Below are 25,754 nucleotides of genomic sequence, written 5' to 3' on the forward strand. Positions count from 1 at the left end.
GCAGAGCCAGTGCGGTTTCTGGTCAAGGCCCGATCGAGGGTGGAATTTTCCTACTACCAGGTGATGGACAATTTGCTGGATTTCAGTCGTTTGTGGGCTGTAGGGGGAGTGTTATGCAATGTGGGGGAGGATGGGGAGTTGGTGGTTAGTCTTTTTTCTTTGTTTTTTGATTTTCTGTGATTGTGGATTTTCTCTGAAAAATGGTCCAATAAAGGGACTTTGAAAACCAAAACCTCTCCTCTCCTCTCCACATTTGACCACACTTCTCGACAGTTTTGCTATTATTGTGTTGCTGTAATGTTTAAAATTGCTGATTTACCGTATGATTTGGGTGCAGTAGGTAACGTTAGTTGAATAACATTTGTGTTGGGTGGAGCGGCTTGACTCCTTTTGTCTGGGTGCTTAAAAAAAACCTGACTCTGTGTAGCCTATACCACAGAATAGGCTGGGCTGATGTGAAAAAATATACTCATGCTCGCTTTGCCTTGTTTTATACACAAAAGCAAAATCTCAATAATAACGTATTTCAATAAAGTCAGCAGAATTTTTGAATTTGTGCCTTTTGTTACCTGATGCATGATGCCACCTTTTCCAGCCCTTTTTATCTCAATGAAAACTTTGTGTCAGGCCACAGCAGCAGCATGGGCGTCACTGGCTTCGTGTTATATACAAAACTGACCAAGATGGCCCCAGTCTCTCAGTCCTGCTTTGCTGAATCTGTCCTCCTTGACATCATCTATTGTGATGCTGTACCGTAATAATACTCCGCTGCAGCCAGCTGTGCTGGACTGTACTGAAGCAGGCAAAAAGTGTCTTTGAGATGATGTGATTTGTTCCTGAGCCACTGCCTCTTTTTGTCCACGCTCGTATTTCTGTTGAACACCAGACGGAGTGGGCTGGTGATGGATGCACTCTGGCTCTGCTTTATATTCACAGCAGCAGCTGCAGGCTGTTGGAGGCCTGCTGCCCGGCCGGCCGCCCAGTTGGCTCAAACAGAAAAGACACTCAGAGTTTCTTTGAAAGCGGAGCAGAGATCAAGTGGTGGGAGCCAGGAATGAGTCTCCGAGAGAGGCTAACTCTTCGGGGGACCTTACGCTGAAGCATTGCATTTTGGGTAGAAAAGGTTGGAATTAAATGTCTGCTGTCAATTAAATATTCATTTAAACCAAATAGTACTGACTTATGCAGTGTCTGGTGCAAAAATTGAAATTTGATCTTTTTATAAAGCGGTCAAAACAGCTCTTTATCACATAAGAAATATAAGAGCTCCCTGTGGGTTTGGAGGTGTGGGGTGGGGGGGGGCTTTTTCTTTCGGTTTTGGCCTTTTGTCCACACAAACTGGGCATTTACAACAATCTTTCTGAACCTGGAAAATGAATCGCTAGAAAAATGGGTCACCAAATACTTCTATTAACATTATAATGTATATTTTTCTGATTTGGCTTTTTTCTTTGTGAAATACTGGATACTTTGAATGAAACAATGTGAGAAATAAAAATTCCCATGGGTTTAATTGCTTACAACTCACATGTGTGTTTTTATGTTATTTATTTATTGTCATATGCACAGCAATTACAGAGAAGCCCCCTGAAGCCATGAGCAGTGAAAATCTCAGATCACAGGCTCCCTCCATTAATGCTTATTAAATATGTATGAAAAGGAATTACACAAGTATAAAAAATGGGAATTTAAGACATAAAATAGTGCCATGTTAAAATGCATTGATAAAATGTTTTGAATGTTTATTCAGCCAATGACAACTGTCGTCATTAACCTGCATTTACTGCATGTTATATCCCATACGAGCACCTAAATATGTTACGCCCCGATATGTATCAGGGAGTAACTATCCTTTCTTCAACTCATGACATCAATGGTTACACCCAGATTCATATTGGGGAGTAACAGTTTGTTTCCAGTTTGATGTGTTTTAAATTTTTGCCCTTATTTACTGTTAAATTAAATCTCTGAGACCTCAGTTCAGCTGGAAGCCACATTAGCCATTGCTACTGTAGAAGTACACACCCAAATTTCCAACCCAACGGTCAGCAGGTCCAGGTGCTTTGCGGGTAATGTAGGCGCCAGGTTTTGACAACAATGAAGAATGCGTGGGGTAAAAAAAACCCGAAATATTCTGGTTCCCAGGGACGTCACTAGGATTGAAAGACAGGGGGGGCTTAGCCCCCAAGGTATTTGTAACTTGCGTTTGCATAATCTTTGCACTCACATTTTTTACTTTTGTTACTGTATTAGAGCTATACCTTTGTCAACAACCAGTTAAGAAACCAAGATGTTAACAAGTAAAACGTGATAGACATATCCTCTTCTTCCATTTCTACTCTGTTCAACAAAAGTTCCTGTAAAGCTTTTAGACTCATCAAATCTGCATGAGGGAATTTACTTAAGCCAGAATTTGCTCCTGATGAGTTCTTCTGTAAGCAATGACTTAAATGCTATCTGTGTGCTCATGCAAATGTATGATAAAGTAATAGCATACTATATCTAATTCCTCTCTATATAAGTTAAGCTGTCCAAAGAATGCTATATAATTACTGTAACTGCGCTGTGGATTGGTTCAATCAGAGTGTAGTTTGGCTTGCATACAGTTTAATCCAAGAACCAGAATTTTAAGGTCATGGTGAAATTTGACAACACAGGTTTGAGCGTTTCTCAATTAAAGATGATTTATTCTGCCAAATGATGTATACAATGTATGATATAAATCAACGAAAAGGCAGTATTCAAATAAAGGAAAATCAATAATGAAATAATGTTCAAAACCACAGTCAACAGTTACTTTTTGTTTATTGTCTACTTCGTGGGTGGAAGCATCAAAGAATGCCTTCTGTTTTTTAGGGTGGCAAATTGGTCTATCACTCTGTTGTGACTAAGGTGCTTCAGTATGTCATTTCAATAGACATGGCTGCAAGATTGTGAAGCCTTTTCTGCCCCATTGTTTGACGCAGCCAGGAGTGAAGCCGACGCAGTGCACTTTCACCTTTCACAAGAGCAGCTGCTCACAGGCACTGTAAGGGCAACTTGGATGGTTGCCCTCGGAGAGGGAAACATGTCTGGGTCTAGGAGGTTGTGCACAGCTAACATGTCTTGGGGTGGACATCCAGCCTCTGTTTTGCGGGCAAGAAAGTATTTTGCTACGAGAACCTCCTCTGTTTTCAAGTCAATGCTGTAGTGCCTGGCTAGCTCATCCAAATAGGATTCACTCAAGAAGTTCTCAGATTTAGGGCTGCATGCCTGGATGCCTTTTAGGAGCCCTGAGTGTACACTTGAAAATCTTAGTTCAAGCTCACTAACCATCCTGTCCACACAGGGGAAAAGCAAACTGGTTTTCAACATCTCTGAGCTGATCAACTCAGTGCCTGAACCCAAGGTTGTCTCCAACACAAAATCCTCCATTTTCTTCTGTTTATGCCTTTTCTTAGCATGTGGTTCTGGTATACTGTGTGTGTGGCACATGGCCTTGGTTCTCTCATACAGGTCTGTGGCAAATGCATCTGTGCGTTTGCCCCTCAGTGTGTCACAGACAGCTTCTTTGCCCATAAAAGCTTCTGCCAGGTCTAAAGTCTCCTTCTGTAGGAGCTTGTGGAGTCCTTGAGTTACAGACAGAAGTTGCTGAAACATCAGTAGTGCATAGACTGTTGAGAACTTGTAGAGTTTTGCTCTAAGACCAACAGCTATGGGGGATCCAATGACAGAGAGACACTCAAAAATGGCAGGTAATGCCTCAAGAATGGCATTAATGGATCGCGGCTGGCATGCCCAGCGAGTATTTGAAAGTTGTACAAGCTCAACTGCTGTCAATCCAAGCCTGGACTGAGCCTCTATGAACTTATGATGATTTACTAGAGAGGTGCTGAAAAAGGAATACACACTCTCCAACAAGCTGAAAACCTCGACAGCCTCTGAAACAGCCCTGCAAGTATGGCACAACACTAGGTTTAGCTCATGGGCATAACAATGCACATAGATAGCCTCAGGATGGAACCTTCTAAAATATGCTTGCACACCTCCCACTCATAACAGCTGCACCATCATATGTTTGTGCCACACACTTAAGTTCTGCTACACCATTCTTCTGGATCTGCTGCTGCAGCTCATTAGTAATGGACTGGGCATCAAATGACTTTATCTCTGGAAGTGCTAGGAAACGTTCCTTCACTTCCCCCTCTGACACGTACCTAACACAAACAGCCAGCTGCTCTGACCGTGCATCTCTTGCCTCATCTGCCATAATGGCATAGATTTTGGATTTTGTCATCTCAGATACAATGACATTGGTCACTGCTTGAGCACAACAATCAATAATCTCATTCTGAGATGTTGGTGAGATATAGGTAGCATTTGATGGAGGTTTATATTTTTTAAGGAACGGATCAAACTCCTTTAAAAGCTCCATGACAGCAAGAAAGTTGCCTCTGTTTGGTTCGTCTTCACCTTCTTTATTGCCACGAAAGTGGATTCCCTGTCTCCCTAACATGGAAGTGACTGCAACAATTCGCTTTAGATACTCTCTGCTATCTCACTTGCATTTGCAGATGCTATCATCTGTGTCTCCCTGTCGGCTAGTTGCCTGGTAGCTTTTCCATGTAACAACACTCTCCTTATGTGTGTGTGCCATCTCATGCTTGCCAAATATAAACAAGGCTTTCTTCCAGTTCTTGCAACCACTACAGACCAAAGCATCATTTTTTATGTTTTTGCCAAACATTCGAAATGGGAAGCAGAAAGCTGCATTACGGTTGATTGAATATTCCAACCAGTTGTGCTTTTCAAACCAGCTGTGGTGAAATGCCCTGTTCTGTGTACCAAAGCTATCTTGTGGGTAGCTCTTCAGCTTCACTTGTCGGGGCCCTGTATCTTTATTACCTTAATCATGCACATTACTGGAAGAAGTTGCTGCAGTTGCTTCTTCATTTTCCTTCTCTAGGTCTGTTTGCTCCTCTCTCCCTGGATCAGTTTGGTCTCCCTCTCTCTCTATTTCCATTTGCTCAAGCTCCTCTGTCTCTTGACCCGCTTGCTCATCCTGCCTCAAGCAGCTTGACTGTTGACCCTTTTCCTCTTCAGCCTCTCCTTCTGTCTTATCCTTCAAGATAAAAAAAACAACCTGATGCTATTTCATGACTTTGAAAAGCAAATTGGTCACATGAAACAAGATCTAAAATGTCCAAAAACTGACAAACAGAGGTCAGACAGCTAATAAGTTGCTAAGTTAAACAAATAGCAGTACAAGAAAAAGAAAACAATAGGCATCACTGCATACTTTATCATGTAGGATATTAATAAGGATCCTATTTAAAATGGCTACTGTCTAAATACAATAACCTGATGGCAGAAGGAATAAAAGATTTGGAGTAATGACTACTGTATATACTGTATGTACTGTATGTAGGATTGCTTTCATTTTATTTTCACATATGTATCTGTGGGCATCTTTAGCCTACATTTAGGTAACATCTACATATTTATTAAATTTATCACAGCCAATGAATGCAGAAAGTTAAATTGGATTGAATATAGCTAGCATATATAATACATTTAATTAAATAATTTAGTTATCATAGTACCTAGACCTGCCAACAAATGCTTTTTGTTAGAAGAAAACCAAACAATCCTTAGACCTATAGACCACTACTGACCTCAATCACACCGGCTCCCTCAGAATCAACTGCTCTGCCAATCTCCTGTTTCTCTTTCTCTCTGCTGAAATATCTTCCAATATCCATTTCATCTGCTCAATGAATTGAAGGATACACCGGTACAATAGCATTAACAGGGACCCTATGACATTTAGTTTTCAGTGACAACAACTTCTATGGGGATTGATATTGTTTTAGAATATTCCTAATATAGAGATAGGCTATATTATTGGCAATGAATAAAGAGTTGTGATTAGCTTGCTAAGTTAACCATTTCTTGTATTTCCCTCGTTCACTCTAGCTAGACTTTAGTTTTCCATAGCAAACCAAAATATCCCCTTTCCGTTACCTCAAGAAAACGTAGCTAAAGGTAAGCAGGTAATTAAACACAACTTACAATTTCACTCTGTATCACACCAGGTGTAATCAATCTTCCTTCACCATTAAGGTGTGTATCGGTGTGTGTGTTTGTGGGGGGGAGGGTGCGTAGCGAGTTCAGACCAAAGAGTAGCATAGTGACGAGACAAGATGAATCCTCCAGTTACTTACAACACTCCGGTCTGCAACACTCTGAAAGCTGCCAGTTCACACCAATGCAACGAGACGGTGCGGTGCATTATCTTGATAGCACGACTCTTTGTACTTCTGTCCAACTTCCGACTTTTTGGCTATTTTTTTTTATCATTTGTTGCGTCTAAATATGAATGAGGATACGGTTATTGATAAATCGAATTGTTATTGTTGTTGTTATTATCATTTAGGGGGGCTTAGGAACATTTTTGGGTAGCTTCAGCCCCCCTAAAATAGGCCTAACAACGTCCCTGCTGGATCGCTTTTCAACAATGTTGAAAGCCAAATCGGCAAAAAATCTTTTTAAAAAGGTTGAAAATAAGTTATTAAAAACGACATTTTCAGTGCAAACAAAAAATAAACCTCTGGAGTGAAAACAGAAGTTTATGCTTTACAAATGTAAGATATCCTTTGATAATAATAAAGCATTTCAATGAGATATGAGTGTTCAAAAGTGAACTGAACTGTTCATGCGTAAATAAAAAACAAGGTTAAGTATCAGTTACTGAAAATTACGTAAAAAAAACTCATCAGATTTGTTCCCTTTTATCTGCATCTCTTTGAGTCTCTTTAAAGGTGCAATATGTAATACTGACAGCTAATGTTTAAAATAGTTACTGCAGTACAAATTCAAAATACTGAAGAGAGTCGTCTCCCCCGCCCCCTCCTCCCCAGACTTGAAGTTCACGGAGGTTGCCAGGTTGAGAACGCAGCATCCACAACAATGTTGCTAGATGCTTGTCTCACATAGCCAGACATTAGTGATGGCCAAATAAAGCTTTGTGAACCATTTTCTCTTTTTTGTGAGCCCACTAGATGGGTCTCTCACTGAACTGCCATTCCTTTAACCTTTTTCTTTGAATAGAGAGCGCCATCTAGTGAGCTCAGAAAATAAAGAAAATGGTTCACGAAGCTTTATTTGACCATCACTACCCCATTGTACCGAATTTGGTTGCAGTTCCACCAGAGTTCCACTGGGAGTGATTGCGGGCGAGTGCAAAATGAATGGGACTCTATGGAGCTAGATGGCTAAATTTGTCTCTTTCGCCTGATTGTCGTTGAGAAATCTCAGATTTGATTGTAGTTTTTGCAAGTTCAACAGGGATTATAGGTTGAAAGTTGAATGAACGAGTACTTATGTCCTTTCGATTTCTTACAGGTTGAGTCTATGTTGCCCATAACACGCTAGCATTCTGCTAATGAATGCTGATTGGTCGAAACACACTGAACTGCTATTCCTTTAACCGCCATCTAGTGAGCTCAGAAAATAAAGAAAATGGTTCACAAAGCTTTATTTGGCCATCACTACCAGACATTACTTCACAGCACAGGGAAGTAGCTAAGGTTAGATGCCTGTGCTCACACGGAGCTCTGTACCCAACTGACAAACACACTTCTTCGGCTTAGAATTACTGTAGAAACTGCTGAAAACACCACAACCTCGCCTTCCTCTCCACCCAACAGACAGACACTCTTCCTCGGCTTAGATTTACGGTGGGAAGCACTAAAAATAACTCACCGTTGTCGGCTACGGCCGCTGAACCGGCTACACGTTGTAAACAGCCGTGGCCAGCTTGCCTGGTCCTCCTGTAACGTTAGCAGTTAGCAGGGTTAGCATGGCGGCGTTAGCCAGGACCAGTTGGGATCACTTTACTGGCTGTGTCTAAATTATTTTTGAGAGTAACCAACTCGGGTACTCTATATAATTCAATGTGAGTATACAAATGTTGAAATGACATAAACTATCTGTCCCTAGTAGCCGTGATAAATTAGCCTGACGCAAATGCTTAACTGTTCAGGAGGAAATTAGCCAACTCTCCATCCTTTTGGGCTCAAATCTTTCAAATACATGTCCAATATATTTTTTTAGGTCAGGTAGATTCTATCTCCGTTGATCCCGTTTGTTTGTTTGCTGCTTTCATGGCTGTACTAACGTTACAGCTGTATCGCGCTGGCTGTCAAACTGGGCAGTTGATACCAACACACAGGCCAAAACACAAACAGACATTCGATCACGGAATGGAAATTTCAAAAGGAGAATATACTGGCATTAGCATTGTTGTCAGAAAAGATAGTATTTCAACTTAGCATGTTTCCTTAATATCTGATGACGCAGTGGGGTCATTTTTGGATTTATTACAGTAAATATATAACATATTGGACCTTTAAGTAATTTTATAGTATGCACTTGTTGCTACATTTCAACAAAACAATGTCATAACAGTAAAAACATACCACTAAGCGTCACGTTTATCCACGTAGCGCAGCTATTTTCATTTCCGAGCCCATGTTATCCAATATGTCCGTTCATACCGGGCGTGGAGCTGCAGCAATCGTTTCGGCTTCAAGCCAGGCAGGTAATCACATACAGCAGGGGTGTCAAACTCAACTTCACTAAGGGCCACACTGGAAAATGAGATTCACATTAAGGGCCAGACATGTTTGACATGCTTTTTTTCAACCGAAAAGTTGAATAACACCTTTGACTGTATTATTTGTGTCTCATATAGCTTTCTCACTAACAGTTTGGTCGACATAAAGCCCTAAAAAGTCAGCAAAAAAGTTCCTTAGCCATCATAGAGTTTAGCAAATCAAAGATATATATATATATTGTTTTACAACTACTTGTTTCACAGCCTGAATGTGTAAACTCTCTTCTATGGCAATTTCTGAGCCTCAAAGTCGGCAAATCTGCCAAATTCTGCTTTGAGTGTCGCACAACTGCAGTCTGTAAAAAGTTTCCAGTCTTTTTGGTTTGGCTCACATCTAGGCGGGCCAAAATCTATTGCGAACATAAATTGATATGCGTGCCGGATCAAAATTTGCGAGGGGCGGGATTTGGCCCGCAGGCCTTGAGTTTGACACATGTGACATACAGGAAGACCACAGTGCTGGATACTTTATAAAAATAAAACACATTTCAAAATAAAACACCTAGATTCATGGTGATTTTGGCTGTCTTGACTTCTCACAGCGAGACACACACTCACTCACACACACACACACACACACATACGCGCCACAATTACCACAGTTTTCCCCACTCATCCTGTCTTTTTCTATCGGAGAGAGAGAAAGAGAGAGAGAGCCAAGAGGAGAAGGATTGCTTTGTGACCGGCGCGGAGAAACACATGTCCGGTATGAATGGCCAGGCGCGCGATCATGCTCGTATCTACGCTTCGCGGGCTATACGTGACGCTTACGCGCCCGGTGTGTTAGGCTGCTGGAAGTGATGTAACTATTTAATCTTTGCCAGTTTTAGTGCACTGTATCCAAAAACCCCAAACTGGAGTCGGACCCCAGAGGGTTTAAATATGGTAAAAACGCAAAATGGGTCCCAGATGTTGTTGAGGCAAAAAAACAAAAGCTAAATTGCTGGATTATGTACGAGAATACATTTAACATGGGTCAAAGGATACAAAAAAAAACACTTTCCAGACCTTATTACCACCACACAGTTTAGGAAATGTGTGATGATTATAGTTATCTACACTGTAATTAGACTCAGTGTCCTGAGATGATGGAATATACTAAGAACCCATCTGGGACAAAAAGCATTTAATTATATGTTGAAAACAAATGAATAGCACTCAAATAATCTTCACGTCCTTCTGACAACAATCCTTTGACGACCGAGCAGTAATCAAGTCGCTATCTGAAGAGATTAAATAGAAAAATATCTAATATTAATAAAGGATTGAGAAAAAAAACCCTTCCAGCCAAGAACTTTTAACGACTTATATAATTACCTCTGCTGCCTGGGTTTAATGAACTTCTCTGAGATTTAATAACTGGAAGAAAAGAAGAAAAAATCTCTATAAAGTGCACAAAAAGTTCCCTGCAAAGTAGATCCAGTTTTTTTTTTTTTTTTTTTTTCTGGCAGGTTCTGTGTGAAAAGGAAGATTGTTAGAGTTAGAGAGCCTTAGGTACGGATAGTCCTGCGTTGTTTAATCCTTAGCTGACAGATGGTGTGAGATGCCTGCAGGCGGTCAGTCAGATGATTAAGATTGCCCCAGGTTTCCTCAGAGAGGCCCTTCCTGGCTCTGCTGGGTGGACTACAGGTGAGCTGCTCTTCATCTGATTTTACAGTATTGTAAAAAAGAATGTCTGTGTGGGTACAGAACTGTGGGTGTCTGAATGAATGTGATAACGAATAACGGGACAATTTTTTTGATGCGTAATTAGCTCACACGCGTTCTGTGGTTTGGACCTGGAGATTTATTCACACAATGTCAGACAGGAGAAAACATATACATGAAAATAGTGTGAATTACCTGAACCGATGAAGCTGCGTTTGGTTTATCTCACCTGACACACTAACAACCTCCGAAAGTGGAAACGTCTCTTTTTTTAGATAAGAGACATCAGAGCTCCTAAAGCTTTCTCAAATATGAAGGATATACAATAACTGATATAGCTCAGATCAGGCAGAGAGACGTGGTGACAGAATGGCTCTTAAATACCTTTTGGTTGAAATGTCATGTTAATCCATATGTTTATCTCTCACCATGCCTATTCCTTTCATTTATCCCTGTATGAAAGGAAACAAGACCCTGAATAGAGTTTTAACTGACACAAACTCAACAAAAAAGGGCCATTCTCTAACACTTATTTTGTTTTTCTATGAAGTTTATGTTTTCTGCCACACATAATTGACCTATATGGATCTGAGAACAAGCTGTGAAACAAACTACCATGTTGTTTTTGGAGATTATCTCTCCGTCTTTTCAAGTAATCAAAGGATTGAACATCCATCTTGTTTCTTGTGACACGATAAATAGAGAGATAGAGTCAGTAAAGCATATATTTTGAACAGAGAGCAAGTCATTTCACTGAGGACGGCGACACAGACAACCGAGTTTACCTGCCGTTAAATCTGACGGAGACAGGAGAGAAAAGGACAGAGGTTAATAGAAGCAGGCTGAAATATACTGCTGTAATTATATCTCTTCAGTACCTTCAGCGTGCTTTGTGACGAGACAGGGTACGATGTAATTCAAGAAGTAATATGCTTGAAGATCGAACCTGGGGATAAAATGTGAAGCTAAAATATCCAGTACGTCTGTTAGTGAGAAACCTGAACAGACAGATCATTTACTGAGTCTCTAAAGTACTGAGCAACAGACTGACTGATGGGTTGAGTGAGTGACTGTTCCCATATTCTTTCATTATTTCATGTGTCCGACACTAACTTTAGGTACATAGAGTACTTTACTAATCCCTGAGTAAAAGGGGATGTTTGTGATGAAAAGCCATTGACTCAGAGATGGGAAGTAACGAAGTACAAATACTTCGTTACTGTACTTAAGTAGATTTTTCAGATATTTTTACTTTACTATTTATTTTAGTGGCGACTTTTTACTTTTAGTCCTTACATTTTAACACAAATATGGGTACTTTCTACTCCTTACATTTTAGAACATTGTCTCGTTACTTTAGTTTTGTACAACAGGTCGTCTATCAGGAGTGATTGTGAGTGCATGTCGGAAAATAGCGCGGACACGCGCCTACACCGCGAGCCACACGGAGAAAAAAATGAGAGAAAAGAAAAAGACACAATCTGTCCGGAGGATAACCAGTTAGATCGTGTGTGTGTGTCCTTGAGAACTGTAAGTCGTATAACTTATGTTGTCAGTTAATTTAAGCCTGTTGTTGTATTGGTCTATAGTTCTTGCAAACTTAAAGTAAGTTAGCTAGTGATTTTGTTGTTTGTGTTCACCTGTTAGCTAGGTTGCACGTTGCTTGATCTTATTAAAGCATCAAAAGAGAGAAGTTGTCTCCGTCCGTGTTTTAGCAGACACACCTGGGGCGAAGTTGGAAACCAGAATGGTCAGCTTTAAATATAGTCCTAATCTAGTCCTCACTAACAAGTTTCAAATAATTTCACTGGAGTTACCGTTATTATTTTTTTGTCATCAATACCGAATTCAATCTAATTGATAATATACTTGACGCACCACTACAAGACGACTCGACAGATTCGGCGGCATTCATTTTCAGCAAATCCTTGCAGCATGATGGTGGTAACGTTAGCACTAGTAGTATGGATGGCGACATGAGAGATCCAAGAGATTCAGCAGACAAGCAGCAAGACATTCCCAATCACCCTTGGCCTTATCTGAGAGAGATGTTTAGGCATCAAGAATGACTCCTAGCGAATGTGCTGCGTAGCTCTTAAAGTATGGGGAACTTCTTAATTAATGTCTGTTTAGTAATTCATATTGAATCCTTTATTTTCTTTCCAGAAGCCATATTTGAGCACACACACATACATGTAGATTCCTTTAAATGTTAAGGGGAAGATTAAAAAAGAGAAAATGGATCTGTGAATTCTCACAGAATCACGAATTCATATCATACTACTCAGTCAGAATCTTATTAACCTGGAGTCCCAGTCTCTGTCACAACAATAATATATATGATGTTTTAGGCCTTGGCAGACATCCATTTATATATATATATATATATATATATATATATATATATATATATATATATATATATAAAGAGCCTTTTTTCCATGTCCACTGAAGTTTCTCAGCTTGCACTCTAGTAACATTTGTGTGCTCCACGTAGATTTACATAAAAAATGGTTGTCATTTGCAAGGCTACTTTTACTTTTATACTTTAAGTAAATTTCCAAGCCTTTTACTTGAGTAAAGAAGTTAAATCAGTACTTCTACTTTTACCAGAGTATTTTTTAACACAAGTATCTGTACTTCTACTTGAGTACGAGAAGTGAGTACTTTTGCCATCTCTGCATTGACTAATGTGCAGGCCAAAACCCTCACACCAGAACTGAGCTGTTTCTTAATTGCCTAAATATTAGGGTTATTTTTTGAGTTGCATTTGTGACAAAAGATTGGAAACATGCGCTGCACTGGTCACTTAGTGAAACCAGCACGTCAGCAGCTGCAGTCCTCCATCATTAGTTGCTTTCAGACATCCAGGCTCTTCACAGCTTGCTCTAAATACCTGTTTGTACAACCGAGTGCCTGTTCAACTGACTGATTTTGGAGGCCTGTACCCAGCCGGTTATCCCTGAGGGAGTGTTGTGAAGCGTGATATTAGACCCTGAGCTTCACAACAGGAGGCTTCAGGGTCTTAACAACCTGTGAGCATCTCTAGTCCGTCAGCTGGGACTGACAGCTGCTCTCATCTGGAACAAAACTCACTAAAAGAGAGAAAGTGGCTCAACAGCGTGAAATGTCGAGGAGAGGGTCAGCGGACTAAACCTGCTATTAGGAAAGAGAGCCTGGACGCTCTGAGAACACTGATGGATCTGGACCAGACCAAGACGTCAACCTGCTAATAGGACCGAGAACTGACCACAGATCAGTCAACAACATGATCACACATTTGAACGTCCAGGCACAGAAAGACAATCAGGGAAATTGGCAACCAGGAAAGATGTCAAACCCAGTTTGTCATTTCAACATGGTGGCATTACACCATTATTTCATAATTGATTTAACTACCGATTATTTTCTCGATAAATTATTTGGTTTATTTTACAGGATTCAACAATAAGGGTTGCCCGATGAGCCAAGTAAAACGCCCCGTCGGGCAAGTAAATATAACTACTCACTTTTCCATTTGAAAACGTTTCAATAATTTTTTCCCATCATCATCGTATCATAATTTATCGTTCTTTTGCCCACGTCGGAGAATGCTTGTCGAATAATTTGATTTGAAAGTGTTGTCTTTCATTTGTTTTGAAAATGTTTAAAACAAACAGGTGTGTACGTTCACTTACTTGCAGAGAAGGAAATATGTTCTAGCTTTCAGATGCGTATGAGCTAGACGACTAAAAAACACGGCTGAAAATCTACTTAAAATAAATTTAAAGTAAATTAAGTGGGGTGCCTGGTTGGCTCACCTGGTAGAGCGGGGTATATAGAGGTTTACTCCTTGACGCAAGTGGCCGCAGGTTCAACTCTGACCTGCGGTCCTTTGCTGCATGTCATTCCCCCTCTCTCTCCCCTTTCATGTCTAAGCTGTCCTATCCAAATAAAGGCCTAAAATGCCCCAAAAAATAATAAATAATATTAAAAATTCCCTTTTCCAATTATACAGTACCATAAATTCTATATGTGACTGAATCCATGACTCCTTTGTTTCAGAGTCTACATTTAGGAGCTAACACAACAATGGAGGTGATGAAAAATGAATTGTGGCTTGAAGACAAATAAAACTTTGCATGTAAATGTGCCTCCAATTTTTTCAGGGGAATTTGGAATAAATAAAAGCTGCTGTACAAAAAAAAAAGCTTCTGTGTTGCATTTGCTGGTCAGGGAGCTCCTCTGAATCAATGCCTGAATCCATCCTGCTGAGCACTAAGGACATCTCCAGCAGGGAGTCCGGACGGAGAGACCTGCAGCAAATCAACAGAAGACTTTCAAAGGCTTTGTCCACAGAGGCAACAGCTACAGTAGTGTTTTAAAGATCTGTCTTCACAAAGAGACTATCTTGGCGGACACAATATTGAGTCAGAGAGATTTCTTCACAGTAGACATTTGTGCACTCAGGGGTTATAATGCGGACCCTATTGTTATAGGTTTAGCCATTGCTTCTATGTATTATAATAACATTGTGATAAAAATCTAGTTGCTGATATCTGGGAAAGGTCCACTCGGGCAAGGCGTAAAGACGCAGACAGTGAAGTCAATGCTATCCAGTCTGACACAGCCTGTGTTGTCACTGAATTACTAGTCAGGATTGACGTTATTTTCCAGGATAATCGCTGCAACCTGATGTTCCGCGGGATGTCCCTCATCTTGCAAAACTCTTGTTCGTTTCGGAAAACTACAACAAACTTTGAGCTAGCAAGCTACACACTGAAAATGGCAAGCTTTGAAGAAAATTTTGGGTCATAAAGGCAGGCCTGTTGGGCTCTTTCGGGGAATGACTGTAACAGACTATGTTTACGGCATTTACTCTCTTACTGGGATGTCTTGGGACTGATAACCATGTCCATCCATCCATCTCCATCCATCTTTGTCCGCTTATCCGGGCTCGGCTCGTGGGGACAGCAGCTCCAGCAGGGGACCCCAAACTTCCCTTTACCGAGCCACATTAACCAGCTCCGACTGGGGGATCCCAAGGCGTTCAAAGGCCAGGTTGGAGATACAATCCCTCCACCTAGTCCCGGGTCTTCCCCGAGGCCTGCTCCCAGCTGGATGCACCTGGAACACCTCCCTAGGGAAGCGCCCAGGGGGCATCCTTATCAGATGCCCAAAACTACCTCAACTGGCTCCTCACAGATGACTGAGCTTCTCATCCTATCTCTAAGGGAGACGCCAGCCCCCCTCCTGAGGAAACCCATTTCGGCCGCTTGTACCCTGGATCTCGTTCTTTCGGTCATGACCCAGCCTTCATGGCCATAGGTGATCCGTGTATCCAGCTGATTTAAATAGCTCACGTTACTGTACTGTGTCAACAGTTAACTTCACTTAATATTTTATGTGGCGTTTTCTTTCGCGAGGTGCACATGCTTCACCAAAACAAGTTCCTTCCTGAGACTATTTTGCAGAGCCACCGTGGCTGCGTCTGGAGCTTAGCGCCGCCCAAAACGACTGCGATTGGTTTAAAGAAATGCAAAAAACCCAGAGCATTTTATTCACCTATCCCAGAATGCATCTGTGGTGTAGCCAGACCTTCCTCTGCAGTGCTGTGGAGATGGGGCTGGCAATGCGAGACTACTGTATTAGTAGATGCAGCTGTAAATGACGAGCCAAAAGTAAAAAAGCCAAAGTCAAATTTCAAAGGTGCAGGAACATATTTTTCCATATTTATTAATGATCTTCCCTCTATTTGTAAGTGTTCTGTTAAGTTGTATGCTGATGATACGGTTATATATACTTCACATGCAAATTTAGTACAGATTGAAGCAGATTTACAGTCTGATTTTAATAACTTTCAAAACTGGCTTGCAGTTAATAAGTTACTCCTCAATGAAACTAAAACACATACTATGATTTTTGGCACTCGACAGAACATCAAACTTAAATGTAAAACACATTCATGTTGTATTTCTTGTCTTGATGGCAGTACATTGCACAAAGTTGACCATATTAAATACTTGGGCTTATACTTTGACTCTGAGCTTTCTTTTAATTACCATATTAATCACAGTGTACATAAATTGAATTATAGTCTTAGTCTCCTTTTCCGTTCGAGAAACTGTTTTCCACTTAAGGTCAGGAAAAAAATTGCCCTTCAACTTATATTGCCAATAATGGATTATGCTGATTCTGTGTATTGCATTGCTTCTAATACTTCTCTTACTCCTCTTACTAGAGTGTATAATAGATTGTGTAGATGTATTCTTAACTGATTTAACACTAGAACGGCCATGACGGTCATTTTGACCGTTTTGAAATTTATATGTGTAATAACTTTGCTGAATAAAAAAATACAATCCTGCTGCTGCCTGACTTTTCCTAAAATTTTTACATACATTACACAAAAGGCAAAGAAAATACAATCACTTTTACCTATTTCGGCCATACACGGTCATATTGACCGCTCGGATTTTCGCGGTATTGTTTTTAATATTTCGCGCGGTTGAAGATGCATCTTGGTTGCTTAGTAACTACCATAGTCTCTATCAGAGAAACGTAACTAGCGGTCTCGAGTAAAAACTGTGGGCATCACCGATGGGCCGAAGGCAAAGCCAGAGTCGGTAACGTAGGCTACTACAATAAATACGGCTCAGTTCTGAATCAGAAGGCAAGCATCGGGCGTTTGCTCTGTGAAAGGCGCAGTACACGTAGATGGCCGGTGGCTGTTTACATGTTCATATAACTTTATACATCCTGAACTGGCTGGAATCATTGCACTCATCCTCTCCAAGAAGTGCACCAGCAGTAAAATTGTCCGGAGGAAGTTCATGCAACAACTGGCAGAGGAGCTGAGAGCGGAGTTTATGGAGGAAAAAGGGCAGCGGGGCATGGTCCGAGCTGCGCTGCGCACCGCAGCAGAGCCAGGTTAGGTTAGGTTATAGCTAAATGTTCAAATAAGATACTTTTAATTGTTATTTGGCTGTTATGAGTTAAGTTGAATGAATTTCCAGACCATATTTTTCGGGATATGAATGTATGGAATAATGACGGTTTACTATGCCATTATATGAATTATTGAAACACGTATTACTACTCAAATGTATAATTAAACTCGTTAAAATGTACATTTCAGTGTTATTACGTTTTTCTAAAGATATCCTAACACAATACATAATACAATATCGCAGTTAGGTATTTATCATGAGAGATTATAGAGTTTGGAATGTGGCGGTCAAAATGACCGCTCACGGCAGTTCTAGTAGTTACGGAATTCCGGCACTTCTAGTGTTAAAACAGTTTTTGGTTCCTTTTTCCTGCTCTCATCATTTAAGACATACTGTACAGCTTTTCTTTTCAGTACCTCATGTTTCTAAGTCCAGATCAAAAAAATGCTTTTATGTTTAAAGCACCTTCTGACTGGAATAACTTACCAGTAAATATTCGTTCCATTTCATCTTTCAGACTATTTAAACATGCCTTCACTTTCATACTAACTGTACATGGAGACTTTAATTCTCTCCAATTTTATCTCATTCTTCACTTGTTTCTTCTTACTGAACCACTTAATTTCACTCTCTTTCTACAGTAACATTTGGCTATATTTTGATTGATCATTATTCCCTGTTATTTACTATGTTGTAATTGTAGGCTCTGTGTTTTATTTTATTTTTTTTTTTTATTGTTGTGTTACTGTATTTGTTTCTGTTTTGTTTTGTTTATCATGTTTGTATGTCTGTAATTTTTTTTTTTTGTATTTTGTTCAAGACCCCCTCGAAAACGAGATGGTACATCTCAAGAGGTTATCCTAATAAAAGAATTTCAAGTAACAATAAATTACAAACATATGCTGAAGTTATTATAAGTAACATTTACATCCCTGAAATCTCATCAGTTCAGAAGTTGCCATTAACCTGGCTGATAGACAAAACTCACAAAATGACTCTCATGTAGTTTTTTTCTGCACCACAGATGGCTCTAAATCTGTCTCTGCAGAAGGGCCTGCAGGTCCAGTAGTTCTCTTATGATCCAACTCTGCAGAACCCCAGGGTCTCATTTTCTATGTGCTGCTAGATGTTGCTGTTCCCCTCTGAAATGCAACATGTTGCCAAATACCTCTGGTGCTCTTCTTACATAAAAGACTGCCGACAGATACTTTGAGGACTGAGAGCCTTCGAGGAGTTTCAGAAGAGTTTGTCTGACGTCTACAGTGATGAAAGAGCAGATGAGATCCCGAAGCTGCCATCTGAGCTGTCACGACAAATGTTGCTTCTAAGATGATCTGCCCGCAACAAACTGCTGCAGGAGTCGTTCCCTGTGTTTGATTTTGATAATGATGATAATACTTTGTCAGATCAAATCAAAAACATTCAAGAAAAGAAACAAAGATAAGTCAATTTAAAGGTGCAGTAGGTAACGGTCTGTCATATCTGCTGAAACTGAGTTCCAGTAGAACTACATGAAGCAGGTCATTAAAAAAAAAATCCAGCTCCTCTGGCTCCACCTACAGTTTGATAGTGAGATTTGCAAAAATCCACCGCTCCCTGTTCAGATGCACCAATCAGGGCCAAGGGGGGTGTCTTACTGCGTGTCAATCACTGCTCATGCACATGCATTCATTCTCCCTTGTGGGGGGAGGAGCTTAGGAGACCGTTTGGGCTTTAGCAGAAAGGGGGGAGGGACTGAGAAATTGTTGATGTTCAAATTTTTGGGCTAAATCCTGGATCTTCGCAATCCCACCTACAGCACATTTAACATAACAATCCTCACATACAATATATTGTCAATTAGTTATAGCACATTATTTATAATAATTAAGCGTTCCCTGGTTTATTATTTACATTTCAATTTTACCAGACAGTTATTGTGTAAAGGTGTTTTATTTGAACTGAAAATGAAGTCTCTTATTCTGAATAAATTTTACCTCAACAGTCCCAATCCAATCTGGTGTGTGCGACAGGTGTCTCTGTGTGTTGCATTCTCTAGTATAGGCCAGGTTAAAAAAGACAGGGTCCTACACTTCCCATAATGCTAATGTATTTATAGACCCTTGTATCATTTTCTCACGCTTGACAAAGCTTTTTGAGAGCCACAGAAGACATCAAAACTCCCCATGGCTAGTAGGAACTACTTTGACATGTGAATCAGAGCAGGGGTTAGAGTGTGCTGAAGTCTGACTGCTCTGAGGGTTTTGTATCACAGGTTGGTTGGAGCCATTTTATAAAATACTGCAGTACTGTTGTTCTGGTTTCTGGCACCAACCTATAAAAAGGAAATTGCCCAGATATACTGTCAATTTGGACAATTATTCATTTCTAATAACCTGCTTCACACTACTTGGTAATAACACCATTTCCTGCTCTTCACTAACTCTTAATGCAGTCAGCGCTGCCTCAGGCTACACTCTCCATTTAGATCCAGTTTGTCCTTCACATGTCATTTCCTCCTCTGCCTCTTTCTCTCTCTCATTGTGCCAGTGCTGTCCTCTTCCTGTCCGTCTCTCTCCGTCTGTCCGTCTGTCTCTTTTAGCTCCATCTCTCTCTTCTTTCTTTCACTCCTCCTTTGTCTTCTTGCTGTAGCATTAGACAGCAGTGGACCATTTTTCTCTGCAGGGCTTCTTCCTGTCACAGCTGACACTTCTTTTCCCTCAACCAATCTCCTGCTGACAGCAGCGGGGCTGATCTGAGCAAACTCTTTCTCCTCCCATGTAAACTTCGATTACTGACCACCAAGAGAGAGAGAGAGAGAGAGACAGAAAGCGAGAAAGGTACGATGCTACTGGCAGTTGTTGCATTCACCAACAAAACAAACCTTGTGAAAGCTTTGACCTCAATTCCACAACAGGTGAGGACATTTCCTTGCAGCGGTCTGCTTCCATTACAAAAACTCTGAGCATCAGTTGTTTCCATCAGCAGCTATCTGCAGGAAAATAGATTATGCATACGTGGGACAAATATATAATGCTTTAGCGAATGAATAGTGACGTTTAATTTATTTAGCCTTTGCTGTGCTCAACATGATCCAAGTCAGAAAACCAAATCCTACCTTGGACATATAATTGCTTTATAAATTGCTTCATAAAGTCATGGCAGACAGTTGCCTATTTACACATCCACCAGACACGGCGCAACATTGTCCGCTAATTGGAGTTGTGGTCCCCTGATGGGTGGATGTAAACATTTTATTATCCTTTTAGCTCTGGATCGGTCTGCGCCAACTCCCATGAAATACATTTCTAGCTCTACAAAGACGCATGCTGATTGGTTGAGCGAATCGCCATACACACACATTAGAGACGCACGCTGATTGGTTGAGCGAATCCCCAATACACACACATTAGAGACGCGACAGAATATCATATTCCAGACACTGCAATGTTTCATTACCAAATTCACTTATGAGACTTTTTTATGCGAGAAATCAACTATATAAAGCTCAAATATGGGCCGTTTTACGAAAATTGATGGCTAATTTCAAATTTGGTAAGACGTGTCGGACTTTAGGAGCTCCACACAGTCTGACGCAGGGCAAAGTCACCCTTTGTGGATACTGCACTACCGGGGCTCTGCGGCCGGCTGCTGGCATAACTATAATATATTTACGGTTTGAATTTCGTCACGCCACTTATATAACATCTAACCCAATGTTTTATAAAGCTAACCATCGTGTCAGATTTGATTTTAAAGCATTTTTATGAATGCCAGGCGTCTTGTTAGGACGAGCAGCTAGCTAGCTTTTTGTCCCATTCAATACAATAGGAAACAATTGCAGCTAGCTAGCTACACTTTCGGCATAACTATAGTATATTTACAATTTGAATTTCGTCAGGCCACTTATATAACATCTACCCCAATGTCTTATAAAGCTAACTGTTGTGTCAGATTTGATTTTAAGGCATTTTTATGAACGCCGAGCCTCTTGTTAGGACGAGCAGCTAACTACCTATATGTCCCATTCAATACAATGGGAAACGATTGCAGCTAGCTAGCTACACTTTCGGCATAACTATAGTATATTTACAGTTTGAATTTCGTCACGGCATCTACATTACAGGTATTACATTTGTTTAAATAACTCAACACACATATCCATTATAAGATTAACTGGAACCTGCGGGCTGCGGTAAGAGATTGTGGGCGTAACATTCTCACTGACCGCGCTCTCAGTCAGTCACCGGCCGGCCGGTAGCAGGAAGAGGGGAGGGAGAACAGCGAGCTGCAGGCCCTGGAGCTCTGTCATGGCAGCGCCGTGTGGAAGTCCAGTCACCCAGAAAAGGGTGAGTTTGCGCGGGTATTGAGCACCGGGCTGCCGGCCCTCAATCGAGCTCACAGCAGGCCGGGGTCTGTGATGGAGGACAGGCAGGGCAGCGATGTAGCAACACGGGCAGCACCGGCCGCTGAACTCTGACACAGTCGGACGAAATTTGCAGTTAGCCATACATTTTTGTAAAATGGCCCATATTTGAGCTTTACATGGTTGATTTTTCGCATAAAAAAGTTTCGGAAGTGAATTTTGTAATGGAATAGCAGAGAGCTGCCTGACCTAGATTCAGAAGACTACCTGATCTCAGGTCAGTTGTGTAGCCTATGTAAATGTTGGGGCGTTAATACACCCATGGGCTGACAAAGGTACAGGTCCTGAGATGCTTACGTCAGCTTCCAGCTTTGTTGAGATTCGCCCGTTTTCAGCGGCAGTTTCAAAATATGAGATTTTCATAGTAAAGGGGTGTCAGTGGGATTTTGAGCTTCTATGTATGTCCTATTTAACCACCGAACTGCCGTTATTCAACTATGACAGGGTAAAATCGGTTTTGCATTCTATCACCCCTTTAAATTGTCAACAGCTGTTTTTAATTAGAATATTTGGCCAGTTTGACTGGTCAATTGTACATTGGATGGAGTAGCTACAGTATTCTGGGAATTATGTAAAGTCACTGGGTTAAGGTGTATTTTTCCTGACCAAACTAGTGCTTCAAAGTTAAAAAAAAATTTCGAGGGCTGCCCCCTGAAAGTCGAATATTCGAATCATCAGATAATATGTCCACAGTCTTGACTCGATCTACACCGACACTAATGCTCTGACTGACAGAATAAGTTAAGCACCTAATTTCCCATCAGCCCTTTGCTGCGAAAGGTCAAGCAATCAGCCGACAATTCAGCATTTTTATCTGTGAGCTGAAACATTTCTCAGAGCTCAGGACCGTGTCAGCGCTCGCCATCAAAATGTCACCAATCATCTGTTGATTCAGTGTCGTTCCACCCGCACAGCTTTATTACAACTGTGACTTTCTCTCCGAGCTGAATATTAGGAACAACCGAGTCGCTCTGCTGTAATGAGCCACTTCTCAGTAACTGAAGCTTGTTTAGTCCACTGGCTGTTTGAATGGTTGTCTACAGGAGCCGAACTGCTGCGTGTGGAGAATTAATGGAGATGCTAATGACTCTACTGAATCAGAGTGGAGCTGTTTGTGCTTCAGTGGCTGCAGGTTCAAAGGGTTAATGGATTACTTCTCCTTTAGGGCCAGGAAGGCAAATAATGTGGTAGCAGGAGAGGAGAGTTTTTTTTTCTGGTTTTCAAAGTCCCTTTATTGGACCATTTTCTGAGTAGAATCCCAATCACAAAAATAAGTTGAGAAAAGAAAATCCTAAATAAAATAAGAAAAACGCAACAGAACAACTAAAAATGTGCTTTCTTAATCAAAAATAACCACCAACTCTCCATCCTCCCCCACAAAGCATAACAGCTCAGTTCAGCAAATTGACCATCATCTGTTAATTGGAATGTTCCACCCTCAGTCGGACCTTGACCAGTCCTTCCAGAACCGGCACCGGCTCTACACTGGCAGTAGCCTGGGTAAACCCTGACGAACTTCCGGCAAATTTGAGATTTGCTCTGCAAGTCAGTCTGGCGAAGATCCCATTCAAACCAACGCCCCTTTGGAAATGAACTGTCAATGAACCTTTCCCAGACCCACTCTCGGTTACAACTGAGAAGGGTCTGGTGTCAGCCAGGCTACGCTGCCAGCACCCTGAGTCGGGTTCCTGCGTGTTAGCCAGAGGAGAGGAGAGGAGGTGTGGAATGGTCTTCTTCTTGCATATCTTACCTTTTTGTATAAGACTCTCTGTCTTTGAAGGTTCAACCTGCAAACACATTTTAATTCTCCTCCAAGGTGTTAGAGAGCCGCTGTGATTCAGCAGGTCAGTTATTCATAGTTACACTCATTTATGTTCTGCCAAGACTAATTAGATGCTTAATATTCCCTTTTTTGTCACGTTGGAATTAACGAATGCCCTGACCCGACAAAAGAGAAGAACAAATCTCACACTACATCATCAGTTTCTTTATGTAATGAATAAATATGAAAATGACAACTGACACTGTTATGTTGATGTTCAGCAGTTACAAATTATGTATATCTTCTTAAGTTGTGTACGTACACAATCCCAAATGTGTTTCCAACAATGTTCAAACCCAGAGAAATCTGGAATTTTATTACCTTTGGTCGCCTGTCAGTGGCGTCATATACCCTTTTACCCCTCTAGGTCCTGTAACTTCCGTCAAAACACGGGAACCCAGATGATACGTTCGAGAGTAATTGTACAATACAACGTCACAGAAAGAGTCCTACTCAGTAACTGTAATACAGCTTTTTTCTGCCACACAGCATAATTTTTCATTGAGTACATGTCACTTTGCAACACAGTAATACAGCAGAAACCTAATTTATTGATAAGTCTGTCTGTCTGTCTGTCTGCCTGCCTGCCTGCCTGCCTGCCAATGGTCACGTTATTTCAATCTATTGATACGTGTTCACGGGGAAGTTTTTGTCGTTTTTTTCGTGGTGGCCAGCACGAAAATGTAAACGAATTTATTTAAATGGGAAGCATATGTCGTGGTCACAGCACGTCTACGGTAGCGAGTAATATTAAATGCCAAAAATCCACATAAGGAGGTTGGTTGGGGTGGTGGATGGGTCCAAAAATTCCGGACTTTCACCCCGGAGGCCCGGGGATGGCGTTTTGTTTCCCCGTTAACCGTCCCGTTATTGTCGCGTTCTCCCGGCGTGTGAGGCGTCCTTTCCCCGCGGCCGTGTCCCGGCGTGTGAGGCGTCCTCCCCAGTGTTGCCAAGTCCCCTTATTATAAGCGACTTTGGGCTTGTTTTTCTGTAAAGTCTCTTAGAAATATTGATAGTCGCGGGTCGCGGTTTTTTTGTGCTTGTTTCTAAAGTGTAGTTGCTTATTTGGGCTTGTTGCCAGCTCCCTAATAAGCTGTCAAGCAGATATTTTCTATGTTATTTAAACGGCCCTCTGTCCCTCCCCTTTCCCCATACACACAGGAGACAGCAGAGTTTTTCCCCACCCACATCCTGCTTCTGATTGGCTCTGACTCAGAGGCAACGAGTACTAGCCAATCAGAGGCAGAGCAGGGCAATCTGTTTTTTTTCTGTTTAGGGAAACGTCAGTGTCACTGTCACTGACGTTTAAATGAAAATACACGCTAGTAGTTGTGACTGATGGTGAATGACTGGACTGTAGGGGATCTTTCTTCTGGAGGAACAAATGCCCGGGACAAAGTGGGTGAAATATGGCAAGAAATATAATAAAGACTGGGAAAAAGAAAAAGGAGTCAAAGAATGGATTCAACCCGTCTTGGGGCATGAGTCAAAAGCACTGTGCAGAGTATGTAAGTGTGAAATACGTGCACACCATGCCGACCTCGTACAACATGCTAGCACAGAAAAACATTAAAAAAATGCAGTACCGTTCTCCACAATGAGGCTTACGGATATTGGGTACACGGTCTCCAAACGAGGCAAGACAGAGAGCTGAGCTGAAGGTAGCCACCTATGTAGCTTGTCACACGTCCATTAAATCAGTAGATCACCTTGGCGAGTTAATTTGATCAACATGTGACAAAGACATAAAAATTTCAGAGGGATATTGGAGATGCTGAATATTCCCTTGTTATTGATGAAAGCACAGACGTATCATCTGTTAAGCAAGTGTGTGTGGTAATACGCTACTTCAGTATGACACTGAACAAAGTTGTGTCCACCTTTTTGGGTTTGATAAACTTGGAGGGTGAAACAGCAGAGGCTATTGACTCCACTTTGACCCGTTTCCTACAGAGTATTGGACTGGACATCAAAAAGTGCACTGGATTAGGTACAGATGGCTGCAGTGTCATGGTAGGGAAGAGGAATTCAGTGTACACTCACCTTCTCCAGAAAAACCCAAATCTCCAGCTGCTCAAGTGCGTGTGCCATTCCATACAGCTGTGTGTAAGCAAGGCAGTGGAGACCCTCCCATGCAACCTTGAATACTTGGTCTCATTCTCACAACTGGTTTTCCCACAGTGCTCTTCGCCGCCATGAGTATGCAAAGATCTACAGCCTCCTCAATCCTGGTGAAATCTCTTTGAGGCTTGTACAGATGTCAGGTACACGGTGGCTTTCCATCCATGATTGCTG

The sequence above is a fragment of the Perca flavescens genome, chromosome 12 (assembly GCF_004354835.1).
Source record: "Perca flavescens isolate YP-PL-M2 chromosome 12, PFLA_1.0, whole genome shotgun sequence".
NCBI classification, from domain to species: Eukaryota; Metazoa; Chordata; class Actinopteri; order Perciformes; family Percidae; genus Perca; species Perca flavescens.